The 22,281-nt window shown below is 40.5% G+C and overlaps 1 pseudogene across 1 annotated transcript in view; it reads left to right on the top strand.

Moving 5' to 3' along the window:
* LOC145435600 (pyruvate dehydrogenase (acetyl-transferring) kinase isozyme 3, mitochondrial-like) overlaps positions 1 to 20,012 on the top strand; it is a 28,163-nt pseudogene extending 8,151 nt beyond the window's left edge. Inside the window, exons 9-10 of the transcript XR_013913905.1 lie at positions 18,777 to 18,893; positions 19,531 to 20,012. The product of XR_013913905.1 is annotated as a pyruvate dehydrogenase (acetyl-transferring) kinase isozyme 3, mitochondrial-like (transcript). The remainder of the gene's footprint in view (positions 1 to 18,776; positions 18,894 to 19,530) is intronic.
* Positions 20,013 to 22,281: the final 2,269 nt, after the last annotated feature.

Below are 22,281 nucleotides of genomic sequence, written 5' to 3' on the forward strand. Positions count from 1 at the left end.
TGTCGACACATCTCCTGCATAGGTTGCCTTTGGGGATATATTCCTCTAAATCCTCTAAATCTAAATGAGACATTTAGAGAAAATCAGTAAACTTTTAGAGCAATCGAAAATCGCCCATGCATTCCTTACGGCTATAAGGGCGACAATTTAGTTAGTGCTTAGAGCGCGTGTTAGATATTGTCGACCAATGATTACATTGCGGGTAATTACCTTTGTCGGGCGCCGTTTCGCTGTGATCCTATCGTGCAACGCCTCACATTGCAATTCAATAGCTTATTTAACGTATAAAATCATAAGAGCCTCACGAGACGTGGAGCGAGCGAAGCGTAGCGACACGTCGCCATTCACCAATAAGGATCCCTATCGCACGACATACAGCAATGTATATAACACTTAGATAGTTATCGGGTTCGCTTTCTCGGTAAGAATGAAATGCAATGGTATATTATATAATAATAAGGGTTAGTTCAAGTTAGCATCACGTAGTGAATGAAATAAAGCGACAAACTTTGTATTGCATACATTGGCTATTGTATAGGTTACTCCCGGTCTAGTACCGTAGCGTTCATATCGATACTACGGTAAGACATAGCCATCTTATATTACGCTTAGTACTCGTTAAATGTGGTAGTCGTTGCGCTAACCGTGCCATTAGTTTAAACTATTACATGCGTATGTAAGTAGTGGATGACACGGCTGCAACTTGATTTAATGACTACTATAGTGCAATACACCCACCAATATCATTGTACTTTATATACACTTAGTCAATTTACGCTACTTGTGGATGACTATTGGCATATTTGTCAGATGAATTGACTCGGGTCTCTTTGCAAAAATGAATATACTTGAACGGGCTTTACTATGCGCTTCTACAATACATAAAGACTCAATACTATAATATCCATATAAAAGAGTCTATCTCCAGTCCTTAAAGGGACTCCACACTCGAGTCAAGTCTAGCCCTTTTCAAGGATGTTCTATCGCACGACATACATGAATATATTTGATCGTATGGTATTCATGCATATGACGGTTACATAGGTATCGGGTTCGTTTCTCTGGTAACAATTAAAGTTAATGGCACGTTGCGACACGTCTCCACCCATCAAAAAGGATGGGCAATACCGAGCAAACCATTACCGAGAATGCAATTATAGAGAATGGACATTACCGAGAATGGACATCATCGTGAATAGACAATACAGATTATGGACACCACCGAGAATGGACAGTACCTAGAATGGACAATACATAGAATGGACATTACCGAGAATTGACACCATCGAGAAATGACATTACAAAGAAAGGAGATTACCGAAAATGTACATCACCGAGTATAGACATTACCGAGAATGGCCAATGCAGGGATATGTATTGCATACTAGTAGAACACAGATGCATTGAATTGTCAATTGACGTATAATAACAGCTTAAAATGATGAGACGTGGCGGGAGCGGAGCGTAGTGACACGTCGACCTTCATCGATAAGGATGGGCACGTGCCAATACCGAGCAAACCGTTACCGATAATGCAAATATTGAGAATGGAATTACCGAGAATGGGCACCACCATGAATAGACAATACCGATTATGGACACGACCGAGAATGGACAATACCGAGAATGGACAATACCGAGAATGGACACCACCGAGAATGGACAATACATAGAATGGACATTACCGAGAATTGACACCATCGAGAAAGTACGTTACCAAGAACGGAGATTACCGAAAATGGACATCGCCGAATATGGACTTGACCGAGAATGTCCAATGCGGACAATATAAGTTACTGAGACGGACGTGATCGATAGATTCCTGTTTCATACCGCCAATTATTTCGTATACTAGTTGACATTCGGACCTAATAATACGAATCAGAACACTGTACCTCTCACAGCACTTATCTCACAAAAAATATAATGTAAGTAGTATCGATGTTGAATAATATGCTCGTTAAGTATGAAAAATAGACTTAGTCGCAACCGGGGTTGTAATGACTCGACTAGAGACGCAATTTATTGATGACTCAAATTTACTCAAATCATTTTCTGCAAAGACGGAACTCACTCGAATCGAGTCAATATCTTTGTTGACCCGAATTGGACTCGAGTCATTTCGCATGACTCAGACGGCAAGACCAATGTTTGATTTAATTATTAATATCGTGATAGTGGCGCTTATCACGGCACAGGTTTGGTGCGCCACTTCTATACTTGTTATTACAATGAATTTGCATTATCCAAATATATACAGTATCGCTCAGTACTTTTGGTATACCAACATGCACATTAAATATACGAAGCTAGCCGCCAATATACAAACACGACATCAACATATTTGGTTATATAAATATTGGATATACATGTTTTAGCTATACTATATGAACCGTCACGAAGATATCACGAACTGTACAACATCATCCTACTTCATGGGATCTGTTACAACGTCTTTCAATTCCCAATTTATTCGGCTCACTCGAGCAGCATGATGTAGTTGTCTCCTTAGATGTTGATCTCTCACAATGTAACAGAAAATGCTCTAAATATTCTTCTGCGTTGCATTGCTGACATAGTGGAGTCTCATAACAACGGATCTTATGCAGATGTTGATTCAGTCTGCAATGGCCGCTTCTTAATCTCAGTAGAATTACGTCTATTTGCCGTGTTCCAGTTTGAGCTATTTCGTCGGTAATTGATGGTCACAGATTCCTATACGCTCTTCGGTCTCAGTGCTTTGGTATGTCTGTTCCCATTCACATCTACAATGGTGTCTAAGACGGACAGTGCACCACGAAGATGTAATAATTGATTGTTCCATTCCTCCCTTCGCGAATCAGCGTCTTTGGCTAATTGATCGGCGATTTCGTTGCCACGAATACCAGCATGCCCAGTTATCCAGATGAACGTGATTGAATTATTGTTATTTTGAAGTTTTGCAATATATTCTAATATATCGTTCACAACGTAGTCCTTGACCGATCCATGATTGGCGATGGCGGTTAGGGCGCTCAAACTGTAACCTAGCAATTTTACTTCGTGTTCTTTTCAAGCCAGGATAATGCATCTTTGATGGCATAGCACTGTACATAAATATTGAAGAACATTTAGGAAGCGTCGCAGACAATTTTACATTTAGCCGAGGGATGTATACGGCATATCCACATCATGACAATGTCTTCGAACCATACGTATATACAAGTGTATGATCATTGATCACTGTAGTTCGACAAAATGTGGTCCCGGAATACCACCTTAACAATTTCTGCAGGGTAATTTCTGCCAAATGATTTTGTCCATGATGTGTCTACGTCAGGTTCCTGAGCAATCCACGGATGGGGTTTTTATTATGAGTTGCGTGCAAATCGCGAAGGTCATCAACACTGGTTAACGATCGAAAGGTTGAAAACCTCTCATTTAATAAGCTGTATACATCTTTCCACGATTCTTGCGATATCGAATTAGTTGGGTGAGTTTGTTGGGTGCTGAGACCATATCTATATTTTAACCACAGATACAAGTGTCCGTAGTTCATATCGTGTATGATATGAAAAGTATGCTTTATGTAATGATGTCTGCTAGTTTATCCATAAATAAGCCCTCGCGTAAGAGCATAGTTGTAACCAAGTCACAAGGTTTCGAGTCACAAGTCCATATCACTTTTAAAGTTTTGACTCGAGTAAACTGGAGTAAATTTCTATTCACCACCAAGTCAAGTCCATGTCCGTGAATAGAGGGTGAGTCCTAGACATTTAGTGCTGTGATTCGGGTTCGATTCGGCCTCACTGTGTTCATTGCTCCGTTTTGATATAAATCCAGTTCATCATCATCATTGGCTTATTAACATTTTTTATCAGTTCAATACACCACTAATATGCGATACAATGAAAAGATAGGACGTTGTCGAAGCGACTTGAAGTAGTATATGGAATCATACATTGACATTGGCTTATGTGATGTAAAGAAGAGGCATGCACACTGAACGAAAAGTAAGGACGATAGTATAGAAAAATGAAATCTAGAAGAAATAGGGCGGCATGTCATGGAAAGCGAGATCGATAGGTCGGTAGTGGTCCGGTAATCTTAAGGATGGACTAGTACTTAGTTAGTAGTAATTGCTTGTATTTCGACTTGAATGTGAACATGCTCGTCGACTGTCGGACGGTCGGCGGGATGCTGTTCAAGATCTCAGGGTCGGCATATTTGATAGAGCGATGATCTGTCGGTCGATCATGTGTTATTTTGACGACGTCGTCCAAATATCATATGATCGACCGAAAAGATACTCGCTCCATCAAATATGCCGGACCTGATGTGTGGAACAGTATCCCGCCGGCCATCCGACAGTCGACGAGCATGTCCACATTCAAGTCGAAATACAAGCAATTACTACTAAATAAATATAGTCCATCCTCAAGATTATCGGACCACGACTGACCTATCGATCTCGCTTCCCATGACATGCCGCCCTATTTTCTTGTCGCATTCTTTTTCTATACTATCTTCTTTACTTTCATTCAGTGTGCATGCCTCCTCTTTACATCGCCTAGGCCAAGGTGGGTGTCAGATTCCATAGACTACTCCTTGTCGCTTCGACATCTTCCTGTCATTTCATTGTATCGCATTTTTGTGGTGTATTGAACTGATAAAATTGCTAATAAACCCAATGATGATGATGATGATGCGTTCGACCCAATGTTTTCAAATCTCCCCGATTTGTACAGAATGGCTTCCACCCATAGGATCGTCATGTGTCCCAGTGTCCACAATTTCTGATCCCATTTTTCAAGTAATCAGGACTAATAAACGAAATTCCAATAATGTAGCGTCTTTACTATTCTTCAAAGTCACAATTAAATGTCTGTCTTTTCCGTCCTTGTCTGAGTAGAAGTCGAGTCACTACACAAATTGACTGGAGTCGAGTCGAGTTATTTTACGCATTTGATGAAATGACTAAAGTCAAGTCCAGTCTCCAACAAATTCGTGACTCGAGTTGGACTCAAGACGAGTCACGACGACTCGAGATATTAAAACCATGCGTAAGAGTCAATGAGAAATATTCTTATTAGCCGACCTGTGGTATTGATACCATACATATCAACAACCAACCTCACGTCAGTGTTGGGATGACTCGAGTCCACTTTTTCCTATGATTTGACTTGACTATAGTCACTTTGCAACAATGACTTGACTTGACTCGACGATTAAGAAATGTGGATTGTCTCATGACTCGAAGCAAAATTTGCGAGTCAATTTCAATTCGTCAAGTAAAAAGTGTCGAACAAATCACCGTATCTTGTGTGTGTTTGAATTGATCGCGATACGCCGGTGTCGCTTGTGAGAGCACCGGTCGTTCACTGTTTGCACGTGTCGCTGTTGCTCCATTGTTACATCACAAAGTAATTTACTGCAAACGACATGATCACAGCTTACGTTGTCGTAGTGGTATTACATTAATCTAATAGCAACGGGCCTTTGTTTCTTGGATGTCTCATTGAGTATATTACGAATAGCTCACCTTATAACCAACCTTATTTTATAATTTAAATCGAACGAATAACGTTTGTGCGTTTATATTATCATGGATGTGTAATTGGGTAGTGCATTGTATCGTATCAATATGCATCAAGTTCTCACGGCTTCGCATTCCATCCTCTTTATTTTGGATGATAATAGCAGACTGTATCATGTAGCTATACAGATACTCATGTATTTCAATAGCAGTTCTAGGTGTACATGAGCAATACAACGCCATTTTGTGTGTATACTGAACTTTACATTCGTTATTTGATTCAGTATGTATGGCCAATTAATCTGTCTTCCACTCAGCTATCATAATGTAATGACTTTGGATCATCTCTCATACTTAGAAAATTCAATTTGACTTGAATTGTAAATTGACTCGTGACTTGACTGGACTTGACTTGACTCCAGTCGTCTCCAAAAAACAAGTGAATTGACTTGACTCGAGTCACCTGAGAAAATCGATTGACTTGTTTTGACTCAAGTCAACATGTGCAATGACTCGAGATGACTCGTGAATCGAAGGTTGTGACTTAATCCCAACACCGCCTCACGTAAGAGACCATGAACAACATTGTATTGGGGGTGGTCCACATTGAAAGCGTTTATTAGCTCACATTTTATACGATCATGATCACCATTTATATTAGAAACTGGTCGCCTTTTATATCGAATACTATAGTCGACATTCAGACCTAATGTTTCGTATCGCAACAGTATACCTCTCACAGCTTTCATGTGACAAATTAAAGTGTGATTAGTATCGATTTTGGTTAATATGCCCGTTAAGTATAAACTATAGCCTTACTCGCAACCAGGGTATCGATGTGGGTGGTTGACATTACAAGCGATTTCAGCATGTATAGATGTTCGCGGTCGCCATTTATATATGATACTGGTCGCCATTTATATCGAATAATGGTCGATATTTGTATACGTTTGCGGTCGCCAGTTATATATACTACTGGTCGCCATTTATATCTAATAATAGTATACATTATGAGAATGTCCCCTTCAATTTTAGACGAGTATGCGCACACTCACCAACGCGCTGTGCAGACCCTTGGAGGACAGTGCGTAAAGACTAAAAAAACTAAATCACTTCGGATTACTTGTGCGCAAATTATATTTTATGTCCGCATAGACCGAGTCAACACTGCGCATTTCTGCACGTGCGCAGCTTAGAGGGAATAATGATTATGACCTAATATTAGGATTCGGAACAAAGTACCTCTCACAGCAATCAGTTGACAAAATTATAATGTAATTACTATCAAGGCTAGATTTTAATCCCGTTAAGTACAAACCATATCCGCATGCACCACCAGTATTGTGATGACTCGAAGCGGGTCGCGATTTTATCATGACTCTACATGAATCAAATTAAATTATTAGTATACGTAAAGGCTAGGCACGGTTCGAGTCCATATATGTAAGGACTCAACTTGTCCATGGGTTATATCGCATGACTAGTACCAAGTCATATGACTCGATACTCCGGCGGCCAACGCCAATATGTCATCATCGTTTCTTATAATAGTAAAATAACCACACTACCGAGATTTCCGCTATGGTGGCAGTTGTTGTGCACAAGGATACATACCTGTTGGAAGGAGCAATATTAGTATATTTTCAATGCGATCCATTCGGTATCACCAATCACAGTTATGCAAATTGGATTTAACAAGACTTTAACCGAACATTAAGCATGTCAACATAATGAACTGGACTCGATGTTGAATTGAGCATGACACGACTGCTGGACTAGAGTCAAAACTATTAATGTGAGACTGACTTGTCACTCCGTAGGTAACATTACAGCAGTGTTGGGATCAAGTCCCTACCGTCGAGTCACGAGTCATTTCGCGTCATTGCACATTTGGACTCAAGTCGAGTCAATCAATTTTCGAAGGTGATTCTAGTCAAGTCAAGTCACTCGATTTTTGAAGGTGACTCGACTCGATTTAAATGGAGTAAAGTCAAGTCAAGTCACGAGTCAAGTCACAGTTTCAGTCATATGTTGCAGTTTCGAAGTTTTAAGCATGATTATATCGTTGTATTTTGCGCTAGACTAGCCCGTCCTGCCGATTTTTATATCCCAATATCAATTTCCGGACGTCAAATGATCATACTATTTCGCGTCGAAATCTACAGACCTTGCATATATGATATGCATATAATTGATAGTCGACTATCCTCACTTACTAGCGCTTGACAGTTTGATTTGTATGCACTTCAACTGTATTTTATGTAGATCATGGATGTTTACCACAAATTAATGCCTACGGTCAGCTTGGATGTAGTAAGCTTGTCATAACATATAACATGACTATAAAATATGAATGTTTCTTCTGAATTGGTTAAATGTAGTGCAAAGGAATTATGTCGTCAATACCCATTGTCGTAAGTCCATATGTCCTTAGTTACACAACAACAATGTTGTATACTAATAACCCCTGTCATCATATATAAACATATCAGGCGTCAGTGTATTGAGAAATGATACGGTTAATATTAGTTGTAACCGTCTTATATCGCAATCAGGCATGCATATTGTCCGTCACGTGAAATGTATACTATACATATCAGCAACCAACCACTCGTAACAGTCCTTGAATAACATTGTAATAGAGTGTTCGACATTGAAGGCGGTTAGTAGCTGGCATTTTATACGATCATGGTCACAATTTATATGAACCGGTCGCCTTTTAAATCTAATACAAGTCGACATTCAAACATACTATTGCGTATAGCTCCAACACACCTCTCACAGCTTTAATGTGACATAATTACAATGAACTTGTAATCTACTTTGGAACATATGTCCGTTAATTATAAAATATAGCCGTACTGGTAACCATGATTGTAAGGACTGGACTCGGTCCGTGTGGGGTGGATAGAGGGATGTAGTCGACATTGCTAACGTTATTAGCTGACATTTATAGACGTTCGTGGTCGCCATTTATACATGGTTCATGGTCGCCATTTATATCAAATAGTAATCGACATTGTGAGCTGGTCTTGGGAATCGGGACAATGTACCTCTCACATCAATTAGTTGACAAAATGATAATGTAATTATTATCAAGGCTTGATTTTTTTCCCATATCCGCACTCACCACCATTATTGTGATGACTCGACGCGGGTCGCGATTTTATCATGACTCTACTTGAATAATATTAAATTATTAATTTACGGAGAGGCTAGGCAAGATTCGAGTCAATATATGTAAGGACTCAATGTGTCCATGGGTCATATCGCATGACTAGTACCAAGTCATATGACTCGATACACCGGTGGCCAACACCGATATCTCCTCATCGTTTCGTATAATAGTAAAATAACCACACTACCGAGATTTCGGCTAGTGGCAGTTGTCGTTGACAAGGATACATAACTGTGGAAAGGAGCAACATTAGTATATTTTCAATGCGAACCATTCGATATCACCAAGCATAGTTATGCAAATTGGATCCACTGCTCGCTGAATTGGTCTCGGCCTTGTCTCGGTGTTGAATTGAGCATGACTCGACTGGACTAGGGTCACTCCGTAGGTAACATTATAGCAGTGTTGGGATCGAGTCACTATCTTCGAGCAATGAGTCATTTCGAGTCATTGCACAGTTGGACTCAATTAAAATCAATCAATTGTCGAAGGTGATTCGAGTCAAGTCAAGTCACTCGATTTTTGAAGGTGACTCGACTCGAGTCAAGTAGAGTAAAGTCAATTAAAGTCATGAGTCAAGGCACAATTTCAGTCATGTTGTAGTTTCGAAGTATTAAGCATGGTTATATCATTGGATTTTGTCAAAACTATTAAAGTGATACTGACTTGTCACTCCATAGGTAACATTATAGGGTATCGATGGGGTGGTTGACATTGCAAGCGATCTCAGCATATTTAGATGTTCGCGGTAGCCATTTATATATGATTATGGTCGCCATTTATATCGAATAATGGTCGACATTTTTATAACTGGCGACCGCAAACGTATAAAAATGTCGACCATTATTCGATATAAATGGCGACCAGTATCATATATAAATGGCGACCATAATCATATATAAATGGCGACCGCGAACATCTATACATGCTGAAATCGCTTGTAATGTCAACCACCCACATCGATACCCTGGTTGCGAGTAAGGCTATAGTTTATACTTAACGGGCATATTATCCAAAATCGATACTAATCACACTTTGATTTTGTCACATGAAAGCTGTAAGAGGTATATCGTCGCGATACGCAATATTAGGTCTGAATGTCGACTATAGTATTCGATATAAAAGGCGACCAGTTTCTAATATAAATGGTGACCATGATCATTAGGGTTGTTCAGAATTGACCGACTTTCAAAAAGTCTAGGTTTTCAGTCCGTTTCCCATGCCTTATACCTTAAAAACAAATTCTGGCAACTTTTTTTTGTAATTCATCCCCTGCATCCGTGTGCACATTGCCGTTTTTTCATGCACCTAAAAATTTCTTCGGAATTAGGGGATTCCCCCGTTGTCAGTGACTCGACAGGAATGGCGTGTGTTCTCACTGACGTGACGCGTATGTTCTAGCGCTGATGAAGCGCTGAGCACGGCTGTGAAACGGGGATCATTGAGTAGTCAGGGGCCTTGCTGCTTTGTTGTTGATGGACAGTGTTTACGATTGAGGTGCAGGACTTATCAGGCGGCGTTTTGACTCATGCTATTAGCGAGTTTAGCGCGTGATTAGTGAACATAGTATTATAGCAGTATACAACTATTTGATATAATAGACCTGATACTCTTTTCCTTTCTATTGGGATAGAAACAAAGCTTGCAAATGTCTATTCCAGTGACTGGGGAAAACCGCCAGTCGGTTGCTCTAAATTTTTTGTTTTATCCCAAGATATCAATATACTGGTATGAGTTTTTCCAATTTAGGAATAACTATCTTCGATAATCTATAACTAGATCTAATCTGGCTACTCCTGTGCAAGTTATGCAGTATGTGTTCGACCTAAAACTCTAAAAGAACTGAAATGTTTTCCACTATTCTTTGTTGCTTGACTGATTTTATGTATATCTGTTTTTCTAGGATTAGCTGTAGTGCGAAATGTCTGAAAAAAAAGAAAATCGTCATCTAGTGCAGCGGTACCGAAGAAAACTAGAAGAACACGATCGCAGACACAGCATTTCTTAGTTGGGCCATCTGAGGAAGCCATTACGGGATCGAAGTTGCCCACTCTGAGGCAAGTTATGCAATATGTGCTACACCTGAGAGAGCATTCATTTTTTTGAAAATGAACCAGTCAAGTCACACATCCAGATCGCAGTAGATGAAGTGATCGGTTTTTGGTTACTTGCTGGCATAAAGACTATCACAAAAGTCAATGCCACTAAAAGATTGGAAACAGTATGGAAACAATGGCTGTCACTAAAGAAAACTGCAGGCCGGCAATATGTATCAAAAAAACAAAGCGACTTTGAAGCCAAACTGAGTAAGCTATGGGATATAGGAGCCCTTGACGCGATAGCGACAATTGAAGCAAGTAGACTTCTTTCGGACGATAAAAAACGTGAAGACATAGCATTTTATCAGGATCAAAGGGGTCCGAGATTAGCAACGATCGGTGGCAAAGTTAAAGTGTTGAAAGCGAAAATCATGCAACAAAAGAGACGAACCATGAGTGCAAGAGAGTCTGCACCAGCATCAAGTAGCGAAGGTGAATTTTCAGAGAGCTCATCTATATCTTCACAGGTAGCTGACACTTCTCACAGCACTGATTTTGAACTTGCACAGTCGACATCTGGTCATTCCGCTAAATTTGTGACTCTAAAAGCTCCTGTAAACCTATTCAGCGACGAAGACCTATGCCAGGTTTTTGATCGCTTGAAAGTCAGTGATAATGCCGCTGCCATGATAACTGCAGCACTGATTAAAGCTTGCGATGGCAACCCTAATGACTTCCAACTTTCAAGATCTGGGACTCATCGACGACGCATTGCAAATCGTTTGAAAATTTCCGAATCTATCTTGGAAAAAATATCCACCAATCCCCAGAGCACATTGCATTGCACTGGGATGGAAAGCTCACTAAGAGTCATCTAGGATATCAATTTGAGGCCTTGGCAGTGCTCGCATCGTCTGCGTATTCCGGCGCATTTAAGAAAGGGAAACTTCTTGGGATTCAAACTCTGTAAGTGCTACAGGAAAAGCACAGGCTGATGCATCATTTGAACTGCTGGAACTTTGGAATTTAACAAAATCTGGTAGAGCTCTTGTGTTTGACACAACATCCTCAAACACTGGTAAAAACAAAGGTGCGGTTCCGTTACTTGAAGAATTGATTAACAGGAAAGTTTTCTACAATGCCTGTCGCCATCATATTTATGAACTGGTCATTCGAGAGGTTTGGAAGTGTTTGTTTGGATCGACAACCACAGGCCCTGAAAACACGGATTTTAATACCTTCAAGAAGAAGTGGAAACATATTGATAAATCAAGAAGCTATAAAACGCTGAAGTTTATTGAGGCAGCTGGTTGGCGATGAAAGCTGATGAAGCAAAGCGAGAAATAATTCCACTGATGAAACCCAATGATGGAAAGCAGAAAGAAGTCTTGATAAGAGATGACTACAGAGAATGTGCAACAGGCACCTTGGCGATTTTGGATGACAAATATGTTGATCATCGTTTTCGCAAGCCTGGTGCTACTCATAGCGCTACATGGATGAGTCAAGTCCTGTACTGTCAAAAAATGTTCATATGGAGTGAGCAAATGGACTATTCTGAAGAGTTCATTGAAAAGTTCGAACGAATCAATATCATTGCTTTGTTTTATGTTCCAGCTTGGTTGAAAACTGGTATTGCATGTGACGCACCTTGCAATGATATCAAATTCCTTCATGACATGAAAAACTTTTCATTATGCGATCTCACTGTTGCTGATGTGGCATACAAGAAATTTCGAAAACATCATTGGTATCTAACTGAGGAAATGGTGGTATTTACCACGTTCTCGGCTAATCCAACGATTCCTGACAAACTGAAGGAAGCGATGGCTGCTAAATTGCTGAAAATGCCAATCCCTGAAAAATATCGCAGATGTATGCCTCTCAGTCTGATCTCTGACTCTGTCTCTGAGTCAATGAGTATGGTCGATTTGATTGGGCCAGAATCATGGTTTCTATTTGATGCTATACATGTGGAACATGATTGGTTGAGTCTTCCAGTTTAGGAATGGCATGCTGATCCGGATTTCGTGACTGCTCAAGAATTTGTGAATACTGTTGAAGTAGTTAATGATGCAGCAGAGCGTATAGTAAAATTGAATACCGACTATGCTGCGTTCATAACGGATGACAAAAAACAGCGAGCGAGCCTCCTACAAGCTGTGGAAGATCACCGGAACAGATATGCAGATTTCTCGAAAGCAACCATTTCATCCACCTGATTTATGTAATATTTTGCCAAGTTGATCTCTTTCTTTGCCTTATTTTTTCGTTTCCTGTGATGTTTATTATGTGGCTGTGAGTGGATGTTACATTTACAGTTGTATTCTTGCACATGGGGATCGAGGAAATTGATGAACAGTGCCGGGTAGGTTTGAGGGGTGTAGGATATGGGATCCAACAAAATGACTATCAGTTTTAGGTAGTTTTGAGCAGTTCTAAGGCTGAGTGGGACATGGAAATGATATCCTGAACTAGGAATGCCTTACATAGTGGGGTTTTGTAGCACTCCAAACCGCAACAGCTGCATAAATCCATGTTATATGTCACTTTAACTAGGCTAGGTAAAATCGTGACACTCAGATTTTAGGGGAATCCCCTATTTTCAGCTGCTATTCTTCTAGCTCAATGTGCACACGGATGCAGGGGATGAATTACAAAAAAAAGTTGCCAGGATTTGTTTTTAAGGTACAAGGCATGGGAAACGGACTGAAAACCTAGACTTTTTGAAAGTCGGTCAATTCTGAACAACCCTAATGATCATATAAAATGTGAGCTAATAAACGCTTTCAACCACCCCCCATGCAATGTTGTTCATGGTCTCTTACGTGAGGCGGTGTTGGGAATAAGTCACAACCTTCGATTCACGAGTCATTGCATATGTTGACTTGAGTCAAAACAAGTCAATCTATTTTCGCAGGTGACTCGAGTCAAGTCAAGTCACTTGCTTTTTGGAGACGACTCGAGTCAAGTCAAGTCCAGTCAAGTGAGATGATCCAAAGTCATTACATTTTGTTGAACAGCATTTCTGTCCTGCTTACCCTTCCAATATGCTGCGACGCATGACGATCGATATACTTCATATGTGCTTAGTGGGGCGTAGAGCGAGCGGTAGCGAAGCGATACGCCGCCCGTGACAAGTGATTGACTTGACTTGAGTCCAAATGTGCAATGATGCGAAATGACTCGTGACTCGAAGGTAGTGACTTAATCCCAACACTGCACTCAGTGATTTTTATCGACCCCAACTACCTGATTACTTGTTTATTTTGCTCCGAGTCACGAGTCAATCCACATTTCTGATGCGACGAGTCAAGTCAAGTCATACGAAAACGGTGACTCGAGTCATGCCAACGCTGCATTATAGAGAGAGAGTGAGCATCTTTATTCGTATACATGACATCAACATTACACTACAAACATGTAACAGTGAAATATGCGACATGCAAGGTAGACGGGAGGCTCCATATGACAAAGTATTCAGAGCCGAGTACGTAAATATAGATGTCGCCTGATTACGTACATAGTTAAAGAGTCTGATATTGCGACAAAGTTACGATTAATGTGTCAATTATAATGATTACTAATATCGTATATGATCCGTGTATGATGTACAGCAGAACATCAAAGTTTCACGATTCAAGTGGCAACCAACTAGTAACGTCGTGGACAACGCGACATGGTACGACGGTATCAACAACGTATACCATTGATATAAACACACGTATCTGATGTCATCCACTATGTAACATAACTATATGTTAATTCGTCAATCAGACTATGCATCCATTTGCCGTAACTGCGTTGTCAAAGACACGCCCACTCACCTCAAACGTTGTTAAAGTTTTTAACGTTAAAGCGCGACGCTGATAGGGTGGTGGGGGGAAAAAAGCATAATCAAGCATGCGCTTCCTAACTTGTCATGGGCGGCGTATCGCTTCGCTACCGCTCGCTCTACGCCTCACTAAGCACACATGCAATATATCGATCGTCACGCGTTGCAGCAAATGGAAAGGGTCAGCAGGACAGAAATGCTGTTCAACAAAATATCGTTCGTGTTAGTGCCCACTAGGGTTGTCCATAATTTGGAAAATCTTACAAATCCTCGGTTGTAATGTCGACCATAGAACGGCGACCATAGAACGGCGAGAAGACTAGTAATCAAGAAACCACGGCTCTTGATTGGATAATCGGCTATGCTTCAATGACCACGTCAGCAGCAGCTTGCTGATTAGGTGAACAAGGAGTCTGCTACTGGCGGCGATTCTGAAAGCGCAATGTATGTAGGATGACAGATAATGATTTAGGATTGATTCAAGGTATCTTGAGGTACGAAATACATGATGTACAAACAACAGCTGCTTCACAAAAACGTCTAATGCATGACTGCTTCATTGTGAAGGAAACCGCTGTAGCCTATATGCCTTGTTTTCAACGAGGGAAAGCATAGGCGCTTATGCAAGTGGCGACGGATTCCTAGTTTCAGAAATAATATATCATTATTGAATACAAAGATAAAGCTTAACAATGACACTATAAGTTAGGTGATCTTATTGGGCTCAGGCTGCAGTACATAGTTGAAGTTTTGAATGCCTAAGCGATCGGCTGAATCAGACGGTTAGGCTTAGCACTCATCAGATGTTTGCAGCAAATTGAATTCACTTGTAAATGTTTTCAAAGTCCCTATAATGATGTCGCAGAAACGAGGTTTAAATGCAAGCACAGGCCCTGCTTGATATGATATGCAAACTATGCTGGATACTATGCACTATGCAGCATTGTCTGTGTTTACCTTTACACCCCTTTTCTGCGCGATTGTTAAGGAATTTGACAAATCATATCCAGCATATTATGTGCTTACTTTTACGCCTCTTTTCTGCGTCATCATCAAGGACTCTGACAACACTTGCAAGTGAATACAGTTTGATGCAAGCATCTGACAAGTGCCAAGCATAACCCGCTGATTCAACTATGTACTACAACCTGAGCCCAATGAGATCACACAAACTATAGTCTGATTGTTAAGCTTTATCTTTGTATTCAATAATGATATATTATTTCTGAAACTAGGAATCCGTCGCCACCTGCATAAGCGCCTATGCTTTCCCTCGTTGAAAACAAGGCATATAGGCTACGGCGGTTTCTTTCACAATAAAGCAGTCATGCTTTAGACGTTTTTGTGAAGCAGCTGTTGTTTGTTCATCATGTATTTCGTACCTCAACATACCCTTAATCAATCCTAAATCATTATCTGTCAACCTACATACAATGCGCTTTCAGAATCGCCGCCAGTAGCAGACTCTTTGTTCACCTAATCAGCAAGCTGCAGCTGACGTGGTCATTGAAGCATAGCCGATTATCCAATCAAGAGCCGTGGTTTCTTGATTACTAGTCTTCTCGCCGTTCTATGGTCGGTGGCACGCCCATTCTTCGGCAGCTACTTTCAAACGCTTTGCACGAAATCTTAACGGCCTTTCTGTGAGCTTCTTTCAGGCCCAGTGTCGTTTTTTATCAATAATCTATCGAATAAGACATTACAACCGAGGCTTTGTAAGATTTTCCAAATTATGGACAACCCTAGTGCCCACACGTATGTCAAACCATTCACCCAGAGCATAACCAATACATTGCGCTTCCTCACTTGTCACGGGCGGCGTATCGCTTCGCTAACGCTCGCTCTACCCCTCACTAAGCACATGTGCAGTATATCGATCGCCAAGCTTTGCAGCATATTGAAAAGGTCACATATGTCAGACCATTCACTCGCGAAATCACGTGATTGTCACGCCCAGATGCCCATGGTGAATTTGTTATTGTTGGTGCGTATAGGACTCAATAAATAGCGCAGTAGTCAAAGTAATCTGGGCGTGACAGTCACGTGATTTCCCGAGTGTCAACACCACCTTTGAGTACACGCTGACAATAACAATTGAATATCTTCGATCCACTCCCTATACGCCTCAAGAAGCACAGGTGCATCATATCGAAAGGATCAACAGAAGCTAAATACCTCTGATCCACCTTTTACTCATTGAGGCCCACGACAGGATATATTTTGTCGCCCAAAACACCTGGACCGGGTACTAGAGACATAATCCTGTTTAATTCGTGGTCACGACAGCGCCGATATGCCTATTTCTCTAAAATATTAGAATTTTTCTCTAACTGATGACATTTAAACCTCGATCTCCTGGGATATGGAATCGCGCGAAGCGCGAAAAAAATTCAAGTTGAATAAATATCCTTGAACATACGACCAACGAAATAATTTTGGGCCCCTTCGAGCTCCCCCAATTGGGGATGTGGGTGCGGCCTGTCCTGGTAGATCATAAGCTAAAAATTCTAAGTAGATTACTTTCGTCCGTTGCTGCATTCGCGTCGCGAAACACAATGATCAGATCCCCGCACTGTGTGATTGGGACTTTAGTGATACTGTTGTGGAGAATATTATTTTCATTCTGGGCCAGCATCGAACAATTCATTGGTGAATGGGGTACTACAGAGAAGTGGAGAAAGATTTTTCAATATGCATGATGTACTTTGTATGTCTTGTACCAAAACAACTGAAGTTGCGATGTCAGAATATTCAATCCAATGATACAATCAATTCCTGTGACTCTTTCAGTATGTACAATGATTTCCAGGCCCGACATTTTAAACTGACTTCAAAGATTAATGCGCTCCGATAAATTCTCAATCCATTAAGATTCGTTGTTGCGGTGGTGCAGTATACCTCCGCCAGAAGTTGCTAATAATTCGAAATTATGGCTATGTTTAGCTTGCAATAATACGGCCTGCCGAAGTACAGTAAATCTGTACATCAATTGCACTTCATTGCGAGTTCATTGCATACCCCTTTCAACGTAATGCGACATATGACCCTGCCGGAATACTTGGTTACTTCAGCATTATCTTCCAGTTATTATACGCTTGAAATTATTTTAGTTGCTGTTAGCCGTAGGTTGTCATATCCAGTAGAAAAAGCCACCGTTTCTCCCTATAACGTTTTCGATTTGTACATGATGACTTCATGCGTGCCACTACGTCTAATCAGATTTGGATGAAAAGCTTTATGTAGCCTACGTATAATTAGATAATACGAATATATTTTTAGCGAATAACATAAGAAATATAACTAAACTTCTACATTAATTCTGAAATTTTCTAAATGGCTCTGTGGCCCACCTCAAAATGCTCTGTGGCCCACCAGTGGGCCATGGCCCACCCTTTGAGAACCCCTGGTCTATACTTTATGTACAGCCTTTTTTCCATGTTGGTTAACGCCTCTAATCAGAACGAGACGAATAAGTTTGGTTTATCGCCCTATATGGGGGTGACCAGGAGGAAAGGAAAGGACGTAGTTTATTTTTGTCCTTGATGTTTCTGCGGCATATACACCGACTCATGATATACATACACACGATCTGCGCATATGCATACCATGAGTGCATGATGTGCATATGCCGTTGGACAAGGAAGTGCAGATATAGCCTTTACGACTTTCTAAGTCATGCACCACCCCTCCATGCTATCCCAGTAATGCATGAGCGCCAAGCAGGGAAGCCATGGATACCAGTGTTACTAATTAGGTCTTTGGTCTGACCCGGCCGGGAATCGAACCCACGACCTACCGATCAAGAAGCCGAACGCTTAACCATTACGCTATCTTGATCGGCGACCAACAAGTTTTTTTGGAGGGAGGGGCTGACGAAGTGCTGTTTCGGCCCTGAGTAAAGGTAAAACGAAGACCTGAGCTATCGTGAGATCCATGAATCACTAACAAGGAGTTGCAAGAGCAGGTTCTTGCGAAAAGTATGTAACGTGATATACCACGGATCGTATGAATACAAAGTATGTACAAAATCGCTTTTAAAGGTAATCTAATTTTTCGACTGTCCCTATTTTTGGGTCCATGTCGATGGCAACCCTGCTAATAATTATATCATATAGCCCAGCCCAATTACATTTGAAAACAAGTTATTTCTGAACAGCCCTACTGTGTACATTCCTCCTTCCATTTGAGTTATTCTACTCTTTCTGACAGTCTCCATCAAATGAAGCCATTGAGACGGTCCCGGTTTTCAACAGTACTATCACGGAACAGTATCGAAGGCCCCATCTCTCTGGGGATTGGGTGGCGCCTATTAATTCATCATCGCAAGTACGTAGAACACAATTGGACCACATAATTCTGGTTGCCTATTTATACTCGATGGCAGACGTGTTCAGTAACGAAGTGCTAGTACTTTTGAAACTGAAGTAGATTTTGCCTACTTGTACTACTTGCTGAAGTAATTATGATTTGAGACTACTTCTACTTTATGGTTTTCACTTTTTGAGGCAGAGCTAAGCCTGCCATACTTACTTTTTACTGACTTGAAAATAAATACTGCTACTGGAGTAGAAATTTACATTATTACTTCTACTTGAATACCGACGGTGTCTTGTTTGAACACCTCAGGTCACCAAGTACTTGTTCTTCTCAAAGTACTTGAGTAGATTTTGCACTCGCACTACTTCCACAAGGGGTTGCGATTTTATTCTACTTCTACTTGACAGTGATCTGATTTTGTGGCAAAACTAGGTCTGGAATACTTGCTTTTTTACTTGTAAATTGTTACTTCCACTCGAGTACCGACGATGAATACTGTGACCGTCGCTGCTCTGGTTCGATAAGAGCTTTTCATCAAAATCGTATTCAATTTCCAAGTTTTTTCCAATTCTGTCATTCTAGTTCTCATCTAATATGGAAAAGATGAATATTCTATAGTAAAATGCCAGCTTTTGTTTTCTCGCAGACGATTAAGAAAAGGATTTCAAACAAGTCCAAGTCCTAGAATATTTGACGGATGATTATTAGTCGTGTCGACTACCTCAAGAGTTTTATGAATGTCTCAAGCCAACTCATTCCCAGCTAGACAGCAAGCTGCTCCCGCCTATTTTTAACGTTGTAGCCTATTGTGCTTCACGGGGGCGCTTTTTCACTTGCCCTTGATGAAAACCAGACTTGGACAACTAGATAATTCCAGTTGTGTAATTATACTGATAAGACCGAAACCCCCGTAATGTAATTTTAATCTCATTTGTGAAATGTGTGTGTGCTCTCATTTTTAATTCCAATCTACTTTCCGGTTTTCCTGAATACGGAGGGTGAACTGTATCATGCAAAAGAACCAAGCTCTATGCACAGACATTTGATATGAAGTGAACTTGATTTTTGTTGTATTTCTTTCTGATTCGGAATTTATGCAATTTCACAAGTTTTTATGAATTCGGTAATTCTAATCTAATATTGGGAAAATCTGTCGAATTTAGATCAAATGTGTAGCTATCATTGCAATCTAATTTGGAGAGGAACGTTGTTGTTATAATAATGCTAATTCTAGTCTAATTTGAACTACTGCATAGCTATCATTCTAACTCTAATCTAATTTGGAAAATCTGTAAATTTTCTAGTTGTCCAACCCTGGTGAAAACTCCTGACCTGGGTTCTTGGGAAACGTGAATTCTGCTCCCATGGTAACACTGTGACGACGCGCAGCGCGTTTTATCTCAGACATTCCGCAATATTGTGTTGCAAGATTTTTTTGGGGTTATGATAATGTTGCTATAAAAAAAATTCTGGTATCTGTGAGAGAAGAGAGATCGGTGGGTAGTGGACATCTTTCAGTTCGGAATCAGCTCATTGGAATTTCGTCTGATAATACACCACGCAAGACAGCGATACAATTAGGAAGCTGTGGAAACGTCGTAGTCGTCTCTGAAGTCGGGCACCCACCTGGATGTAGGCGATGCAAGAGGCATGCACATTAGGGTTGTTCAAGAATAATGTTTTTTTCCAAATTTCACCCGCTTAGTGATAAAATTGTCAGGTTGCGTATAAAGACGCTACACACCAAATTTCAATCAATTTCCATCAGTAAAAACCGTGCAATCTTGAATTTAAATTTCGACCATTTTTGAATTTGTGCTATTTGCTGTGGCAGATTTCCGACACTTCGGTATGACCAGACAACTTGTTCCAGGCATGTCTGACGTGAGAATGACGCTTTTTTCACGCGTCTACGTCTTGGTAAAGGCCTGTAATAGGGTTTGGATGATCAAATTGCTAATATATGAAAAATGAATATGACACTGATAAGCTGAAACCACATTGAAAGAGCCCCGTCAAAACGATGGTGATATACACATTGCATATATATATACAGCACTCAGCGCTGAAATCCGTGACCATAAAGAGAAAGTAAATCGCCTAGCAGGTAAAATGCAGTAAAATATGTTTCCGACTTTCGGCGATATCTTTTTTCGCACTAGTGTGAATTTCACGTTATCAGAGCAAAAAACTTGTGGGTGGATGTTGTCTCCACAACGCATTATGACATTTGATTTTTTCCGATATCCTGCGATAGAATTGTCTAATGCAGGGGCGGGCAACTTCTCCAGTGGGGAAGGGGGGGGGGGGGGGTTTGCTGAATCGATACATTATTCGTCTAATTATTTATCCACAAAGAGCTGTTGAAAGAAAAGTTTTTTCTGGATTCCAGTCATTCACTGATTAAATTGTCAGGTTACCCTAAAAAACGCTGCAGACCAAATTTGGTTCAATTTTAACAAGTATAAGCCGCCGCAGAGCCAATTAGAATTTTTGAATTATTAGGAAATTTTTTAAAAAATCGAATGTTTCTGTCACCCCATGAAATTATTGAATTGTCCTCAAAGATGGAAAACAAATTTGACTCAATTCCAAATGGTAGAAGCGGAGTTATTTGAGTTTTTCGTTGATCATTCTCGGATTATCCTTGATTGGTGGATTGTATTGCAAGGAAAAATCGTATTTAATGGATGCATTTTAACGACAGCAATGTAACTTTAAAGCCATTTCTCGACAATAATCACGATGACAATGTGGATTTCAGAACAGCATTGTCATACAGGCACCACCACTCCACCATGTCTGCTTCTGATCAGCCAACAAACGGTGCTATCATAGTGTTCTAAGGAACACTATGGTGTTATCCTTAACTAAGATTTCAAGGCGTTCTATAAGCCCGGTAACCCAAATTTGCCAAGATATCAATTCAATAGGGTTTTAGGTGACGAGTTAGGTGGTTGTTTATGTCAGCAAGTAGTGAGGAATCTCGGAAGACTGGGGCCGCGGGCCACATTATCATTTAAGACGGGAAGCTGTCCGCAGGCCGTATGTTGCCTGCCCCTGGTCTAATGTCTTGCTCTAGCAAGCGGACTGCTACATTTTGTGGACGTTCAGAGATCTCACATCATTCTCCAGATATTTATAATATATTGAGGGAGCTCGAGTATCTTGTGATTCGATGTTCAGGTCATCATTAGGTTAATAGCGATGCTGGTCTCATGTTTCAGTTTGTCGATTTCATAATAAATAAATGCACGCTCAATATTTGGGATGAGGCGTGCTCGAGACCTCTCTATCGTACCTTTGATAAACTTCGGTAACGTCTTTTTGGCGATGCAAGCCTTCAGAAAGGCTGTTGTAGATAAGGCAGTTCTCAATCTTCCCCGACTCTTTATCA

The sequence above is a fragment of the Botryllus schlosseri genome, chromosome 3, assembly GCF_051294905.1.
Source record: "Botryllus schlosseri isolate E-star chromosome 3, Bs_hap1, whole genome shotgun sequence".
Classification (NCBI taxonomy): domain Eukaryota; kingdom Metazoa; phylum Chordata; class Ascidiacea; order Stolidobranchia; family Styelidae; genus Botryllus; species Botryllus schlosseri.